This window comes from Melospiza melodia, chromosome 8 (genome assembly GCF_035770615.1).
Source record: "Melospiza melodia melodia isolate bMelMel2 chromosome 8, bMelMel2.pri, whole genome shotgun sequence".
Lineage (NCBI taxonomy): Eukaryota > Metazoa > Chordata > Aves > Passeriformes > Passerellidae > Melospiza > Melospiza melodia.
This window is the reverse complement of record NC_086201.1, coordinates 3,632,897-3,651,506: the sequence shown is the minus strand read 5'-3', so window position 1 is coordinate 3,651,506 and position 18,610 is coordinate 3,632,897. Positions and strand designations below refer to the sequence as shown.

The following is an 18,610-nucleotide window of genomic DNA, read 5'->3' as shown; positions in this document are numbered from 1 at the left end:
TCCAAAAGAAAAAAAATCAAAACCACCCCAACTCCTCATCATCTGGTACAAACACAGCAAGAAGAGAGCATTTAAAATTGTCGAGAATTCCTTTAATTGAAAGGTTTCTTTGAATTTGAAAGCTAAAAATATATTATCTCCCTCCTTCTGTGCCTACTAAGCAGTCTGAGCACAGACTTAAAGCACTCTGGGGCTTGAGAGGATCTTTGGGTTTTACTGCCAAGCCTGCTAAGGACTTCCCAAATCTCCCCAAGCCAGGGACCCCGGGAACACGGCGCCGTAAGCTGGTGGGGACGCGCCGCCGCAAACTCCGACACACGCTCGCATTTCCACATGATCAAAGGCTCAACTGCTCTGCTCTTCACTTTGCTGCAGTTATTCCCACCTCACAGTGACATCCTCAGCAGAGGGAGATGCTTGACAGGAAACTGGTTAAAAAAAAAATATATATATAAACCCCCCTAGTTTTTGAGTAATTAACTTCAAGTGGGATGAAGTGACAGTTCAAAGCACTGTCGCTGTAAGAGCATTACCAACATGCAGGAGGATATCACTACCTAAGAAAACCTGAATATGTAAATATGTAGCAATTTTGTCATATTCGGAAATAAAAACATCCCTAAATGTTGTGCTAATTTCTATTTCAACAATTATCTGTGTACTTTGTCAGGACGGGTAAAACCAGAAGGCGGGAAAGCAAATTGAGCATGCAGGTGCTACAGAAAAATCTAAAGCAACAGCAGCAAACATCAGCTCTCACACATGTACAGGCCATGATGCAGACAGGCAGCTTTTCTATAAAATACCATTTTCTGCTCTTCCTCTCTACAAATAATACACATACTGCCTTTTTGGGAACAGAAAAATGCAGTAACAAATACTGACTGGCTAGGACACACAGGTGAAGTTTACTTCATATTGTTCAGTGATGCATTTCCATGTCAATATTTTATTTTTTTTTAATAAAAGCTGGTGAAAAGTGTGACCAACCGATTTATGACTTTTGTCCAGGCCGAGCCCCCCAGCTGCTCCTCATCAGACTTGTGCTCCTGACTCTTCCCCAGCTCCATTCCTTCCCTCTGGACACACTCCAGCCCCTCAACGTCCTTGTCATGAGGGGCCCAAAACTGAACATAGTGTTTGAAATGTGGCCTCACCAGTGCCAAGTACATTATTTTAATTGCTTTCATGCCTAATTGGCACTATCTGGAAGTTCCCAGCAGCCAGGTGAGGTCATTCAGGCCATTGGGTTGGCAGCTGTACTTCCACCAAGCAACACCAGACACGGGGGCCCTCAGCTCCACACTGTTCCCATGGCCACTGACAATCAGGAAAGGCTAGCAGCATAAAAAAAAAATATATCAAACTCCTGAAATGATACAACTATTAATCATTTTTCCTCATTAAAAACCCAGTACCTAACTCTAGGTAGACTAGTTCTTTCAAATGGAGTGTGACAGAGTAGGGAAAAAAAAGCAGTATTTAGTTTAGCTAGGAAACGTGTGACAGATATAAGCTAAAGTTAATGCTAGGAAAGCTAAAATTTATCTTTACTAATCCCTCTCACTGGAAACAATAGGACAGAATTAAAAATGACAAAGTTACCATGAGGAAGTGCATTTGGGGGAAGGTAGGGAAAAGGAGACACAGGAAGCACACAAGGAAGGGCTGCTACCACCTCACTTAGAGAAGAGCAATTTATTGCCATCAACTCTTTAAATCACTGTAATGACTTTTTCATGTAGACAAGCATCAGAATTTTTAATTTCAGTGACGACTACCTAAGTATGCACACAATAAGCAAGTTCAGGCATTTACATTTCTGGGCTGATTTGCATTTTAAGTCAGAAGCAGTAGTCATCTATACCAAAAGGTAACGAGCAAGTTAATTTTTTTTTGTTTAGATCATTAAGGCATAAAAGTCCTCACTACAGTTATACAAATGAAGATAAAGTTATTCACAGAAAATAAATAAGTATTTCCCAAACATGCTGTTCCTCTGCAGCAGAAAAGAAACTACTTCAGAAAGAAGGATGCTGGGTGAGAGAAAGGATAAGAAAACTGCACCAAGAGTGAATGTCACACTGTAGGGAGAAGTAACAAAATAAAAAGGGGGTGGGCTTAATCAAATAGCTGGTTTACAGCCTAATTTTATTAAATTTGTATTATTACTTTGCAATTGTATATTAAAATGTGGCTCATATTAGGCAGCAATTAGCTTTTAAGTAAATGCTTTGCTCTCCTTAGCCAGACAGATCTTCAATACCAACTGTAAATACCAAAGCTGTCTCTCATTCAAATGCTTTCAGGTTTGTTTTTTTTTTCCTCCTGTTTTACTCCAAATATGCAGACTTGGATGCCTACAACTAGCACATAAACCTGAAATATGGCATTTAAATCCCTTCATTAAAAGCTGAGGTCTCAAATGGGCTGAAGACAGAAGCTGGAGCAAAGGCAACTACTGCTCCAACCAGGACCAGTGAGGATTTACTCCAAGGATCAAACCCCCAGAGCTTGGGGTGCCTCAAATTCAAGCCCTAATTCTTGCATTTCTAAGGTGCCACATTGCTGCTCAGATTTTCCAAGAGGTTGGTGAGGTTTCTTTGAAAAACCAAAACCAAGGGGCGAGCTCACGTGCTGGGTACAGGGAGGGATGCTCTCAAAATGCTCACAGCATCACTTTTCATCTTCTAAGACATAAATTCATGTGATCTTTGAACAACTATTTATTTCACACCAAACCAGATATCTCCCTAAAGCCTACCAATACAGCCTGCAGGCATATTTCTTAAATAAAAGTACTGAGTCCTTGTATACTTAAAATTTGCATAGCAAAGGGATGAATCAACTATCACAGAAGTAGTAACACTCTGCAGCAACTGCTTACCTCTTGCAAAAGAAAAAAAAAATGCCCTGTTTACAAGGTTTAGGTGGGACTCCACAGGTGCTTTTCTTCATGTTTCACAACTCTGAGGAATCATTTTCTTACAGAATTCTGACAACTGCTGTTCAGTCTCTTCAATGCACCAGTTATGTTCATAGAATTTATATTTTGCATGGGTAGACCTCTTTATTTGTAGATTTTATTTATTTTTGCCTAAAGGTTACAGGGATTGTACATATCATTTCAATTAAATTACATCAGTAAGGTAATTTTTTTTGCTGGAATGTTCCAAATAACTTTTGGACTAATTTTTTGCTGCAAAAAGGTGATTATTGTTACAGAGATCCTTCCATTTTCAACCAATCAACCTAGCAAATTATCCCAGCAGCACCTACATTAAATGATCAGTAAAATGAATATAAGGTATTAGATAGGGCTGCATTTTACAATTAAATCACTTTACTGCCCTGTGTTTAAGTGTTCAGAAAATAAGTAGCTATATTTGAAAACAGGTAATTAAAAAAAACAAGGTGTGAATTCTGTAGAGTTGTTAGAGTGGAGGAGTAACTTTATTTTACCTGAAGAACCAGAAACAAGTAAGTAGTGGAGGAAAGTCCAGGATGAGAGATTCTTCTCACACCATCATTTGAGAAATATCTGAGGTTAACTCATTTTACATTAATGGATCATTACTAAAGCTTTGAAAAATCTGCTAGAGGAGATTTACTGAGAAACTGATGGAGGCTACCAACACATGACACATTATCTCTAGCAATCTAAAAATTCTTATCTACTACAGAACTGAAGGTAAAATGCCACTTGGCTTAAAATTTTCTAAGAAAAGGCTGTTTTCCAGAAAAGCACATGGCTGAAAAGCACAGGGCTGCTGTTAACCAAAGGCTTCTAAAAAATACACCAGGTCTGCTTCTGCCAGCCTCCCTCGAGCAGCACCTACTCACATGAGAGCTCCCAGGACTGGGCTCACATGGAATAATCTGCATTACATATTTGGATATATTATTTAATAGCCTTTGTATAACAATACTCTTTGTTACCTAGTTGGTGTTAATAAACAAGTATTATATGCATGTTTTAGATAAGATGATGAACATAATGTCCCAGCTTTACAGTCACACTCCACATGAAGCCACCAGCACTGTCCCACACTGGCACAATGGGATCTCCTAAACAGAGCCATGACAACTAATGGAATTACACCAAAATAGTACCAGCTTTATTTATATTGAGGATAGCCTTACCACAGCTTTTAGAGACCTGCTCTGCAGCTCAGGAATTAGCTGTATCTCCTCAGCCCAGCTACTACAGTTTGTCATTTTGATATTTTGCCTTGCCTGGTGAAAAACTCCTCCCACTCTTATCCTGCAGTGGAGATAGCTCAGATTTAAATTGGCTTAAAGATGGTTCAGGTAATATATACTCACATGATCTTTTTTTTTTTCCTAATGTTTTATTTAAACTTACCAAAACCAACCAGAAGGTCTTTAAGGCTCCTTCCAACCCAAATATTTTGTGATTCTGTGATGGGAAAACAATTGTTATTAATACTAATAATTATGTTATTCTCTTCCATCCTCAAGTGGAAATTTATAGTTCTTTTTTGCTAAGCAGAAGTCAAACCTGATAACTCAAGGAGTTTCATATTAAGACTTCATGTTAACAACATCTTCCAGTTGAAAAAAAGAAAATACAATTTTATTTCTTTCCCCTCAAATTCAGCTAATCCAAGGTCACCCATCAGCTCATGACATCTCCATCAAACAGGGAATATTTGGCAAAAGGAGACCTATTTTTTTACCATATTTTTTACTAGTTTTGCTGTATTTACAGGAATATGCAATGAAACACTGAGACTTCTGAAATAACAAAATGGTAAAACTTTAAGGAGCCTGTGTACATGTCGTTAAAATACACACAGTAAAAATTCAACAATCATATACATGTATAGACGCTAAATACTTTTTAATTTATTACAAATTATACATAATTATACACAATATATTACAAATTATACAAAAAATCCCCCTATTCTGTATAAATTTGCTATTATAATTTACATTTTATTTTTATTTAAATCAAAGTTCTTACACCTGTGGTTTTAGGGAAGACAGCAGCAGCATCCACTGTACCAGAATGACAGGGAAAAGTCGATTCTAGTCAAATATTTCCTTTTGACTGAAGTGCAAATTGCCTGAGCTGAATGTGTATGAACTAATTAGTAAAGCAGGTATCCCCAAGCTGTGAGCAACTTCTCACTCCTCAGGCTACCCAACAGCAGATACTTCACCACTTTTAATGACCATCATCCCACAAGCAACCAAATCGTGTTTGGCCAACAAAATATGAAGATTTTTTCAGAGATGTTCTTAATGTTCATTATTAATACTGAAGTGGAAGTCAGCACTCACAATATTTTGAAGAACTACCCTCACTTTTGTGCTGGAATCACCAGAGGTATGATTATGGCATGCAAATCCCTTTGGATTAAAGGCCCTCATCAAAGCATCTTACAGGTACATTAAAAATTGAAAGGGCATAAACAACTCTGGCAGCTCAGAGCCCGAGCTGATGATCTTTGCAATTCATAAACATCGACACTTGGGCAGGTTTGCAGGGGAATACAACCAACTAATTATTATCTTTTGCTTAAGGGCACGTACAGTGAGCTCTGCAGGTACTGCCACTGCTTTTAGCCTAATGTATTGCCTCTTCAAGTCTTCCAATATAACAACTCTCTGCTGTTCTCTAAAGCATTTCCAGTGTTACCAAACTGCTTTATATTCAAAGAGAACACACTGAACCTTCTGAAAGATGTTGCTTAGGAGGAAGCAGCAGTTACAAAATGTATGTGACTTGCAAACAGTCATTTTATATTATTCACTAAGAGACAGAACTATAGAGTGGTTTGGGTTGGAAGGGACCTTATATCTCATCCAGACCCACCCCCTGCCATGGGCAGGGACAGCTCCCACTGCCCCAGGTTGCTCCAAGCCCTGTCCAACCTGGCTTTGGACACTTCCAGGCATGGAGCAGCCACAGCTTCTCTGGGCACCCTGTGCCAAGGTCTCCTCACCCTCACAGGGAGGAATTCATTCCCAGTATCCTATCTTATCCTGTCCTCTAGCAGTGTGAATCCATTCCCCCTTGGTCATTCCATGACCATACAAAGCATCTCTCTCCATTTGGTAGGTTCCCTTCAGATACTGTAAATTCACAATTATAGTACCCTGAAGTTTCTCTTCTCCAGGCTGAAGAATCCTAATTCTGTCAGCCTTTCCTTGTAGGAGAGGTGCTCCATCCCTCTAATCATGTTCACACAATCAGAACACAATTACTTAGCAAACAGTTTTTTTACAAAAATGTTGATGCTTTATAAAACAAGAAGAAGTGCAAGTTGACAACTTTTTACATATACTACTTAACTTTAAAAATTATTAAAACAACTTCCTCAATGACTGATTAAAAACAAAATCACCTTAAAATTTATCCACTATGAGCATAGGCACTGAGGGCACTAAAACAGCAGGTAATTTGGAATGGAAAAATTTGCAAAGCATAACTATTCAAACCACATGATTTTTAAGTTCAATCATCCATGATAAAGAGAAGTTTGGTGACTACCAAAATCCCAATCTTGAAATAACAGAACTAAAATTATCCCATACACAACTGGAGAGGGAACACCACCCACCAGCACCATCAGTGCAGCTCCTGGAGCAGCTCTGAATACTCAGCTCCAGGTTCTTTCACTCCAGCTTTGGACCAGCTGACATCAAGGTTTTGAGGTGCATTTACTCATAAGCTTCGGAGAGCCTCAGCCATTCCAAAAAGATACCAAGAATTCTGTTTGTAACCATGTGGAAATTATCACTCCAGGTAATAGCTCGGGTTCTTATATTTCACTTCAACACAGAATATGGCCCACTAAGCCTAACTCAGTATTTTCCACCCAGAACTGTCAACACCACTTTCATTCCTTCATATAAGGGATTGGTAGGATTGGTAAGGAGCAGTTTCACTATTACAAATAATGAGGCAGCAAATTATAGAAAATGAAAACTTCCTGAGCAAACGAAAAGCCTCTTCAGACACCATTTGTAATGCTGTGTTATTAACTATTTCCTCACTAAATGGCTTTTTGTTTTTAATTTAGATTCACAGATATGCCAGGCTTCTAAATAAAACATCAGTTCAAAGACTGAAGACATTTTACACGTGGTGTTACAGCTAATGAATTTCCAAAGTTGAAAGAAAACATTGCAAAGAAGTTAGTTAAAAACAGTAGTGAGATTCTGTAAATAGATTCAAGTCTTCAAAAGAAAATCAGTCACTGCTTGCAGCTTTAAAGCAGGTCTTTCAAGTTAGGATTAAACTAAACTGTTATTTAGTGAAATGACACTAAATAAAAACAGTACAAAAAGATGCAAGTGTAAAAACAATCATCATTCCCAAATACCCTGGGTTTGGTACAAGAATCTCTGCAGGTTCCAACAGCTCTGCTTGCAAGAGTGAGCTGGGGGCTCTGCTCATTTTGGTTGTGTTTCCATGATTTGACTAGATGTGCTTATTGAAAAATAAATAAAACAATCACTGCTTTGTGATGGAGAGCAGCATCAGGCACACAAGTGGCTCACACCCAAATTACTGGCAGTCACACATATGAAGTTATGCACAAAGCTAAACAAAAACTTCTCAGTATGTGTTGCAGTAACACCTGATACATTACCTTTGATGCCAAAATTAAATCTTTCCATTTACTCCTGGCTCACAGAATGGTTTGGGTGGAAATGGACTTTAAAGATCATCTTGTTCCAAATCTCTTGCCATAGGCTGGGACACCTTTCACTAGACCAGGCTGCTCCAAGAGCCATTCAACCTGGCCTTGGTTACTTCAGGTGCAGCAACAGCTTCTCTGGGCACCCTGTGCCAGAGCCTCCCTACCCTCACAGGGAGGAATTTTGTTTTTACATCCCATCTAACCCAGCCCTCCACCCATATGAAGCCATTCTCTCTTGTTCTGCCACTCCAGGCCCTTGCCCAAAGTTGCCCTCCAGCTCTCTTGAAGCCCCATTAGACACTGAAGGTGCTTCTAAGGTCTTCCCAAAGTCTGAACCGAAACATCCCCTTAATTCACAGACTGACAGTAATTGGTACTGCTGACACAGAGATGCACAGCTGGTTACAATCACTGCAGGAACTACTGAGACATCCCCCCATTCCAATAATGTTTAGGTCTTCAGATTTCTTCCAGGGTATCAAATCCCTAATCACAGAAAGGTTTGGGTTGGAAGGGACCATAAAGGTCATCTCATTCCAGTCCCCTGCCATGGGACATCTCCCACTATCCCAGGTTGCTCAGTGCTCCATCCAGCCTGGTCTTGGACACACCCAGGAATGGGGTATCCACAGGTTCTCTAAGCAAGAGTTTCAATAGTTTTTTGCAAATCATTTCAGATGGAGACATCATTTGTGTGAAGCAGAGCTGAACACAGGTCAGTAAGAGCAGGAGGTACCATTAACATTCAGTGGCAGTTAACAAGCCAGGTCTTTCCAAACAGCAAGACAAAGCTGTAAGTGTAGGGAGCAGCAGCACACGAGCAAGGTTTAGCTGGTAGAGATTGAAAAAACTCAGAAAAAAGCTTCAGCAACTAAAATAAAGATTTTCAGGAATGAAACAATGCTGCTGCCATCTGCAAATCCCTGTCAGCGCAGCCTCAGTACCTGGACCAACTCACTCTAGGTGTGTTTGCATATCTTTGAAACAACACACCTTCCCCTCCATGTCTGCAGACCCATCCTTTGATCTGCTGCAACGTGAACATAAAGCAGCAGCAATCCTTACAAAGGAATGATAATAGCTCTCTGCTTTGATACCTATGGCAACATGACTAAAAACAAGCAATTCAAAGAAACAACTAATTCAGTTTAAAGTTATGGAGTTATGAGCTTTTTTTTCCTGTGGTCTTTAACTTATCTGCAAAGCTCTTTTCATCCAATTTTGTAAAGAAGTGTAAGTAGCCATTCTGAATTGATTACTACAACTTCAGGATGAGTGACACTTGACTGAAAGAGTAAAAGGATGTCAATCTCCTTTGTTTTCATTTTCAAAGAATGAACAGGAAAACATTTTTTCCCCTGTATGATCTTCTATGCAAAAAAGAAGGTTATAGACTGTGGTTTTGGCCCATGGTCTTGGACTCCATTCTCGTTCCACAATGACTAATACATAGAAATACTTAATCTGGTAAAATTCCTCAGCAATCTGGACAATACAAACTGAACAAAAAGCACTATTTAACTAAAACAAAGTCATTCCTACCCACAGAATGTCTGCAGGTCCAATTCACCTGTAATCTATAATTTCCCAATGCCCAGAAGTTACCAAAATACCATGTGGCTCTTCTTTACTGCAGCAATTCAATACATTCACGGATGCAGGCATTCACTCTTTTTTTTTCTTTTTCTTTCTAAAATTTATGTTTGAATCCCAGCAACTCATCTTGTGCCATAAAATGTTTATGCTTTCAACTTATATGGAGAACCCAGCAGCCTTCGGAGATCGAAGGGCCATTCTCACTGTCAAAACTGGAAGTCTCACAATGATAACTTCATTTTCATTACTGCCTCACAAAGGATATAGAAATACACAACTCTTTCAGCTGCCAATAGCCTCACAGATTAAAAACATGCAACCCCAACCAGTAAGTTTTTGCTGACCACAGAACACACAATTAGGTTTAGTCAAATGCTTTCAGGACTGTACAGTCACTTAGGCATTTTTAAGGCTGTAATTAAATTGCCAAAGAACTACATGACAAAACGCAGCTTGTCTGATTAAAAACTTTTAAAAAAAAGCCAACCCACCTTTATCTTCTTTCAGTACAGCAGATGAAAGCATATTTTAAGTCATTATTTCCTCTTTAGGCTTCCCCCTCTACATGCAGGGAGGGGTTTTAGTTTCCATTCTAACCTGAGATGAACCAGTCGGCCTAGAAAGCTCATTCAGTGCTGCAAAATAAAATCCAAGTTTATTCCACAACTTGGATGCTACAGGTGAGCCAGGATCAAGACTTCTGCACAAGCTGCCTAAGTGAGAATATTGCTTCCTACAGATCCACATCCCTATTCTGCTACAAGGTAGGCCAATAAAAGTTAAACATCACTAAAGTGAAGGGATGTATATAAATAAAAATACAAATTTCTATATCTTTGAGCTCATCCTAAGCAATATATTGAAATTATTTGTAAGTGTGCCCATAAGACATGCTTAGAATTGCTCTGCTCTAAGACTATATTTATGAAAAACTAAAAAAAAAAAAAAAAAAACAAACAAAAAAAAAAAAAAGAAACTCCAACAATAAAAGATACAAAATTGGCATTTTAAGATTTGCTTCTGCAAGATGCATTCTGACTACACCAGAATCCTATCAAGCATGTTGGCCCAGTTGAACTGGCAGGTTTCAGTTAGCAACCATCCAGCTGTTTTGTTTCCCACTAAACATCGAGTAACTACACCAGCATTGTCTCACTAACAAAAAAAAAAAAAAAAAACAAAGATAGTGTCACCAAGTGAGCTGAAACAGTGAGTTAATGACTGACACACTGGAAATCACCTAGAAATAATTATTACCTGTTTACCAGAATCCTGCGACATTTCCAGTAGATAATATTCAAATTAAAGTTGTCAGAAAAAAAACCTATCAGCCTATGTACAAACAGATATGAGTACATACCATGTACCAGTTCAAGGTCTGCACTTGCCATTTCTTCTGCACGGGGAAAGCGTGAGAAAGGGCTCTAGTTTTAGTCTCTGAGGTACATTCACATCAGTAACCACACAATTCAAGTGTCTGTGCTCCTTCCTCACTGAACTCAGGGTATTGTGCTTTGCTCTAAGATTTATTCCTGAGATTTTAAAGTGCTGCGTTTTCATAATTCAGAAAAAATAAAGCTTCTAGCAGCAACAATCTACAGAGCAGTAGAAAACTGCAGAATATGAGAATTATTTCAATTGGACCTTCAAGAACAGCTTGTTCCAATCCCCTGCCACAATGAGGGGACGCCTTCCACTGTCCCAGGGTGCTCCAAGCTCCATCCAACCTGGTCTTGGACACCTCCAGGGATCCAGGGGCAGCCACAGCTTCTTTGGGCACCCTGTGCTTTGGGCTCTCCACCTTCAGAGGGAAAAATCTCTTCCTTTCCTGGTGTTGAATTAAGCTTTATCATTTGTAAGCCTCCAATAATTTTGAAAAATTAGGTAGGCTGACACCAATCCCCTTTTTTTACACTTAACAATACCACTTGGGTGCCAAAGCCTGCATGGGGAAATCAGTAACATTTATGGAGTCACTTAGCTGCACACTGAAGTGTGAAATGAGTCACAGATGGACAGGTTGTGTTCACCTATCCAGGATACACCTGGAACAATGAGACACTGGAAGTTGGTCACCTCCAAGGGCAGCACTGGTGATGTCCATCTGACCTCCACTCACCCCAATAAACACCCATTTGTCCTCAATTTGTGATTGCTTTGCCTGTGCTCAGGGTATTTCAGTGCCTGTGCTTCACACCAGATGAAACTGTGCATAATTAAAGTATTCTAGAAAAAGCACCCAAGTAACTTTCAGCTCCATTTTCAAAGGAGAAGGTGAGAATTCCATGGCATTAAAATGAAACTTGGACACCTGAATGACTTAACTGCCATTCAAATTATTCAAACAAAGACTCAAAGTTTTGAAAACCTTATCCTATATAATGCAAACCATAGCTATATCCTATATATACACCTTATCCTATATAATGCAAATCATAGGCTGAACATTAGGAGGAATTCAAAACATACAATTTTTAGAACTTATGGTAAAAAAAGAGCACCATGCAATATTTGTGCGAACTGCATTTCTTTTTTTCTCATCACATCATGTTCTCTCATTTGGGAGACAAAGACACTGCTCTCCCCACACGAGGCTGTCCATCCCCAGCTCAGAACATGGGTGTCCTACCTGTCCCCTTCCACCTTCTGACACACAGCAGAACACAACACTCCTTTATGGTTAGGTGACTTTCATCTCTGGGCAATTCAACACTTCTGTGCAAGAAACAGCCTCAGAGGCATCACAGCTCTGGCAAAAGCCCCTGGTGAGAAAGCACCGTGGTGGTTGTAAGCAATTTGAGAAAGAAGGAAGGGCCTGGAGTTTGTTGCTTACTCCTAGATCTCAAACTTAATTAAATTTGAAACGTGGCAGAAATTAGGACACAAACAAATAATTAAAGCATTAATCATAAATGAATTCACAGCTTAAAAATATAGAGTCCTTGGCACAGATTTCATGTGAGTAGCTGAAAGTCTGTTATTTCCTGTAGCACCTACTCTTCTGGTAAATTCAGTACAGGTTGCCTGATGAATTCAGAAGTTACTGGAAAAGAAAGGGGAGAAGAGAAGGAACGGCACTGACACACCCTATGTCACACCAGCTTGTTTCCTTAAACAGCCCAGGCTTAGGGCAGTTTTAGAGGCACACAAGTTAAAATAATAACTTGAAGATACAACCAAATTTTTTAATTCTCAGTGTGAGGGAAACTAATTTTCCCCACCAAAACTATAAAATACGATCTCATTTCACCGCTGACTACCATTAGTTTGAACATATGTCGATTTTTTGGGGGGAGGCAGCAGAGTGGTAAATAAATATATATCTGAATGGCCAAATATTTTTGGTCACCCCTTTCTATTTTGCTGTAGGTCCCAGCTGTCACTTAAGTCTGTCACTCTTTTACAACCACATGAAGCCAGTCTACTTGAAGTACAGGTGCAGCCTAATTGTTAGCAGACATACTTCATTCATGATCTCAACATCTCCCCTCTCTGCTGCAACCACATGAATCCAGGCTTTGATTGAAAAGGAGAAAAAGAGAAATCAAACATGTTGCTAATTGTGTGTTGAAATAAAGATTCCTTTGATTCCCAAAACCTGTAACCTTGTCTGAGTTACCATGTACTGGAAGTACAATGTGAACCATGCCATCATTTCAGGGCAAGCAGAGTAAAAGAATCATTAGCAGACATATAGTAACATCAAGAATATCAAACCCATCAAGCCTCTCACACAGGGAATTCTCTCCCCTTTTCCTCTAACAAACACATCATGTTTATCAGAAGCATTATTACCTGCATTCATAACTGGCAGCAGTAAAATACCAGGTGGTGCTGCTTCAGAGCTCTTCACCAAAGCAGTCTGGGAATCTTGGCTGTGGATCTCAGTGTTGAGCAGTGTTTCTTCCAACCCATCCTATCTGCTTCAGTCCAATGGACAGATTTCAAAGTGTGATTTTCCTAAGTGTAGTAGCATTCTTCAATCTAAATAGAGTTGGGGGGAGAAAAGAAAAGAGAATTTGAGCTCATCTGGTCTAACTTTCCAACTGCTTAGGCTAAGAAGAGGCTAAACACTGCCCAAATGGGTTGCAGTCTCCCCATCCCTGGAAGTGCCCAGGACTAGCCCTGGATGGGTCTTGGAGCAACCTGGTCTAATGAAAGGTGTCCCTACCCATGGCAGGGGGTTGGAATTGGATGACCTTTAAGGTCTCCTCCAACACAAACCATTCAGTGATTTTGTGAAGAAGATCCATCCAAATACTGCACCACACTAATTTTTATCCAAATACCTTCCCTAGTCTAATAATGTCTGTGGAGACAGACCACATATGAGATACAGGCAAACAGGAGATCCTACAAGCATGGACCTCCAGAGAGTGACCAGTCCAAACCCTCTGCTCAAACCAGACAACAGGAGGGTCCCCAGGACCACCTCCAGTTCTGATTATCTCCATAGATGGAGCTTCTGAGGGCAACTTGTTCCAGTGCTTGGCCACTCACAGAAAAAACTCTCATTGCAAATAGAATTTCCTCTATTTCAGTTTGTGCCCTTGAGCCCACTCATCTCAAGGCTGAACTGTCCCAGCTCTCTCTGCCTCCCCTCGTGTCACCCCTGTATTCTCACAGTGGGGTTTCCCACCCTGGTTTTCTGGCCCAACTACAGCGTTCCTGTATTTTGATGACTAAACTATGTGACTAACTGCAGATATATTTCTCCAGCATTCTTTGCACCATCTGAAAAATAAAGCAGCAAAAATTATATCACAATAGAATTGCTGATTAAGTGGGCCATGAACACATTGGGGAACCACAAGGTGTAGGCCTTTCTTATCTCATTAAAAGTTACACTTTAAGCAACAGGACATTTTTAATATTTTCTGTCTCAGCTACATACAACCTCAGTTTTTATATCAAAATATTACATTGCAAAAATGCTTCAAAAGAAATTAGTTAAATACAGCAATAAAGGCCAGACACACAATCCTATAAAAAAAAAATCAGCTTTGTCTCACAAATCCTTCTATCACAAAGCCATAGTGACCAGCATTTATTTTTATTTTTAGCTTTAAAGCTTTCACTGATGGAAGTCCAAGTTAACCTTTACTTTATTTTGTCCTGGACTAAATCCACTGTGACATCCTTTTTGCCCTTTTAAATACAGAAATTTCTTGGAAGGCTTCCAGTACTTTCAAATAAACACATTTACAAGATATGCAACAATTAACATGAGTGGCTCTAGAGGCTCCTGAGACAGCTCTGAAGTCCCTATGATGTGATGTCCAGATATGTTTATATAACTTTTTTTATTTAATAGTCACTTTCAGAAATCACTCCTTTACCATCTTTAGCAAAGTGGGTGTGAACTTTCTACTCCAAACAACAAATGATATGGGAAAGGAGAAAAAATTATGAAAAAAAGGCAAAATGGCATTAAAAAGGCAAAAAAAAATTGCATTAAAACAAGTACAAGTTTATGCTTAATGATGTCTAAAGAGCAAGCTGACTTTGAGGCACACTGGAAATGACCATTTCACCCTGTAGCTGGTGGTGCTGGAGCCAGGGGACAACTGCACTAAAGATCAGAAGATTGTGATGTTTATGCACCTACAAGCTGACATCTGTCCACTTCTCAATCACAAGTCTCACTACATGTTTCTACTTATTTCTCAAAATTACAAGGCTTATTACGATTTTACTTCAGTTTTCACAGAAGAACTTGAGATTCTCAACAGCAGCAAGTTTGTGAGAGCTTCCAGTCGAAGCACCCAAAGAGATAAAGCAGATACAGGATGAGAGGATATTTCTTCAAAACAAATACAAACTGGCAAAGTCTGAGGACTTGGATACTATGGGAACAAGTTAAAATAGCTCCTCAATCACCTGTAATTATCTTCAAAAGTTTCTGGAAGTCAGACAAGCTCACAAAAAAACGAAGTTCCAGCAGAGAGCTTGAACCTTAAAAGTAGTTTAGCAATTAAGTTATAAATTAGATTTTTTTTTTTTAACTAGCATGTTTAATGTATAATTAAGTCAGGAACGATCCAAAAAATTTCATCCTACCTGAAAACAAGGGATGAACAATTCTAAGGATCCCTTTCAGGTAAATTTCTGTACTTACTATATTATTGCAATCACAGTAAGATCAACACAGTTGTGTTGGAAATGGAAACAAGTAGATGAAAAGATGCTTCCACATCAGTGAAGCAGCACAGAGGTCCCAGACTGTTTGTTCCACGCTAAACCTCAATGAGAAATAAAAATGTTCAGAAGTAACTCTGACTAAAGCCCAAATAACAGACCCAACTCCCTACCCAGGCTCTTGTGCAGAGAAGTTGCCCAGCCCAGTGTTTTAAAACACACAGATTTTAAAACATTGTCTGAGAAGTAGTCAAATACTATTTTTCGTTAATAGCTGCATACACACTGTGGCTCTTCAGCCAGCTGGCAGAAACATTAAACCCCAAAACTTTTATCATTTTTACAACATGTAGAAGATATTTTTTTATATTTCATGACTTTAAGAAGTACAACTAAACAGAGCACTACTGTAATTTTCTAATTATATTTTCGCAAGTTTTTAATGTCATAATTTAAATTATGAACTCTTTATTTCAAGATGATTAATTAGAATATGTTCCATTTGGGGAACAAGAGTTCAATATCCCACTATCAATTAAACAAAATGCACTCCTTTAGCTTAAGATTAAAAACCAAAATGCAGCCAAAAAGTTTCTTCCTTGTATCTGTCAGATCACAAAAGCATCCAATACAGCAGGATAAGGTTGCCAGAAAACCCTAACACTTTCAGAACTATATTATTTAATGCAGTGGCTTAGCTCTGAAGCTGCACCAGAAATGACATCTGAGCTTTGGACAGTAAGCCTTTTTGCCAATGAATTTCTTGTAAAGTCAACAATTATAATTTATTCTGATCCTTTGTGTCATCATATTAGTAGTTATTTTTTCTGCAATCCCAGAGCAGCAACAAATAATGCCATAGAAGAGGACTGATATAATTACAGGCTGAAAAAGATAGGCCAGCACCCTTACACTCAAAACTACCCTCTGTGGCTCCTTCATACCCCATATGTTGCTAATAAAACTGTTTGAATCATACCTAGGAGACAGTTTTACTGATATTGTATCAGGTCCCTGGGTTCTCTGTATGAGATACGATGTCACCAGCACCATAACTATGCAAATTCTGTGATACAGGATCCCACTGGACACAATATTACATACGTAATTCGCAGTATGAACCTGGGCATTAACAATAATTCTAGTGTTATATAAATGAAACCACTATGTTTATTGAAAAGCTCGCCACACAACAACAAAATCAAATTTAAAAAGCAATAAAGAGCAACTGACGTGCTCATAGTAAAGATGGCAACATTGGTATTTTTCCCCAAACAATGTAAATTTTGCTTTGTGCTCATGTGACAGTGCTTTACAGAAATTTTGGCAGTGACACTGAGCAAATGCAACTGCATCAACAACATTAATAAATTACTTTAAATAGGAACCTAGAGTCCCACTTTTAGGAACAACCACATGATGTTCAGCAAGAATTACTGTGTTCACACACAAAAGGGATTCTCAGCTTCTGCTACCAATCATGGACCAAATGATAGAGACTAAGAATGGCAGCAGTGAGAAACCAGCCGCTTGGAGATACCAACACACAACGTGCTGAAGCACCTCAGAAGAATCAGCCTGTGGTCAGGAAACACCTGTGCTCCAGTCCTGCACCAGATCTCTGCGTGACCTCAGGCAAACCAGGCTTCATCCTGGCTGGCAGCATGTGAAACAGGGACCCTCATCTCCTCCTGCTTAGCTCTGTGGCCACTGATCTATGCACATCACACATCCCTGCAAAAAGGCAGGGCAGAGATATCGAGATCAGTGTTGGAAGAGACAGGGAGGTGCAATGAGAAACCTGACAGCACAGGCAGCTTGGTGCACATTCCTCTTATCCATGTTCCAAATGATCTCTTCCCTCCACTATTAATTTATTGGTTTGCTGCAGGTGAGGAGTGCTGGAGCCTGTAAGGAGTCTATTTTTGAAAGAAATCAGAAAAAAGGTAACAGGCTGGCATGATAAAGTGAGTCTGGTAAAGAGCCAGACTGAAGAGACAAAAGGATGCTATTTTGCCAAGGTACCGTGAGAATTAATAAATCAGATCATTTTATAAGGTAAATTGTACAGTAAATCTGTATTGTAAATTGTCTAATACATATGGGAAAAGCCACAGCTCAGTAGTCCCTGGTAATATTTTTAATGGCTTCAAACACAGCTAGAAAACAAATGACACACAGCACGAGTACCTGAGGAGTCTCACTCTGAGAGGCTCCAACTTTAAATAAGTGATGGAAGGAAAACAGAGCTGTAACCAGGCACTCAGAAAGGAAGATAAAGAACTGATTGATTCCTGTCACTTGTGTGCTTCCACTACAGTGCCAGCTTCAGCAGTAACTTCTCAAGTTTTCCACCAGTCTCTGTGCAATACAAAAACCATAACAGTTTTATTCTCTTTAAAAAATCAATAAATAGCAGCTTAGGTGACATCTGACAAGGCAGAAAGCTCACACTTCTTCCATCAACATTCTGCCCTCTGGTATTGCTGCTACATTTTATCATCATGCAGTTCAGAGAGAAATATATACCTATTCCCAAAGTTTGAAAAAAACAACCCCCTCCTTCCCAAATATGGCCCAAAGCTGTTATGAAGCAACTTATTTTTAGCAAAAGCACTTATGCAGATACTTAATTTTAATTAATAGTCTCACTGACTTCAACATTTGCACAGCAAGACAACTCCACGCTTCAATTAAAGCCTGCACAGAAATGCTGTGCTGATTCATGGCCAAAAGCATGACAGGAACATCATTATATAAAATGCTCATAAAATTTAAAGAAAAAATATAACAGGATCCTCACCTTTAAACAGAACATTAGACACCCTCTAAAACTCACAGCTTGAGCAGAACTTGCAGGTTGCTGAATATGTGAATGCTAGGGATAAGATATATTCAGTGAAATTATTTCAGAGAAGGCAAAAGAATTTTGGAGAAGTATCATAAATGGAGACTACAGCAGGCTCAGGTCTCCAACCCTGGCATCTGCCATGGCTGGGTTTTCAAGACTGGAAGATTCTTTACCAGGAAAGAGGAGGCAGCTGCACCTTCACTTCTGATCTTTCTCCATTGTTCACACAGCACATAAATGGATTTCTATCAAGAATCAATTAATTATAACCAGACCAGTTCAATCAGAGATTATACTGGGCATCTTCAGCAGATATTAATTTCCAGGGAAGAGTGAGTCACTCTGA

The 18,610-nt window shown here is 39.3% G+C and overlaps 1 protein-coding gene across 14 annotated transcripts in view; it reads right to left on the bottom strand.

The window, feature by feature from the left end:
• Positions 1 to 18,610, bottom strand: part of GTDC1 (glycosyltransferase like domain containing 1) — a 180,236-nt gene that overhangs the window by 145,100 nt on the left and 16,526 nt on the right. For 12 of the 14 annotated variants that reach the window (XR_010028526.1, XM_063161562.1, XM_063161570.1 and 9 more), the window contains exon 3: positions 13,071 to 13,259. The gene's annotated coding sequence lies outside the window, so the exon portion shown is untranslated. Of the gene's footprint in view, positions 1 to 11,904; positions 12,038 to 12,272; positions 12,319 to 13,070; positions 13,260 to 18,610 lie in introns of all 14 variants that reach the window. The other 2 variants (XM_063161560.1, XM_063161559.1) reach the window with 2 other exon arrangements.